Source organism: Penaeus monodon, chromosome 23 (assembly GCF_015228065.2).
Source record: "Penaeus monodon isolate SGIC_2016 chromosome 23, NSTDA_Pmon_1, whole genome shotgun sequence".
NCBI lineage: Eukaryota > Metazoa > Arthropoda > Malacostraca > Decapoda > Penaeidae > Penaeus > Penaeus monodon.
In genome coordinates, this window is record NC_051408.1 from 297,424 (window position 1) to 297,832 (window position 409).

Here is a 409-nt window from a genome sequence, read left to right on the forward strand (position 1 = left end):
TCATTCTCGCCTTCCCCTCACCTGTAATCACCAGCGAAGGCCTGAGCTCCTGGTTCGTCTCCCAGCGATGAATCAGTTCGGGGAAAAACCGTCGAGCTTCCAGTCCCTGTACCACGTGACGCGGAAAGGGGCGCTCACATGTCGCACCTCCACCGTGTGCTTCAGCCGTTTCGTCCGCATCATGTGCAGCATCTTTTTTGCTTCGCGCCACGTGTTCTGAAGGAGGAAAAGGTGGAGAGAGTGGTGTTAGCTTGATAAAGGAAGGAAAAGACAGGAATAGGGTTGGCTTGACAGATGAAAAGGTGAAGGGAATTGAGGGGTTTTCTTAGTAATAGTAAAATATAGAACTTACTTTGAAAAATATACATTAGATAAGGATAATGAGTAAGTGTAACCGATGAACTGATTA

The 409-nt window shown here is 47.2% G+C and overlaps 1 pseudogene; it reads right to left on the reverse strand.

Annotated features, from left to right (window-relative positions):
* Positions 1 to 409, reverse strand: part of LOC119587688 — a 5,287-nt pseudogene that overhangs the window by 1,276 nt on the left and 3,602 nt on the right.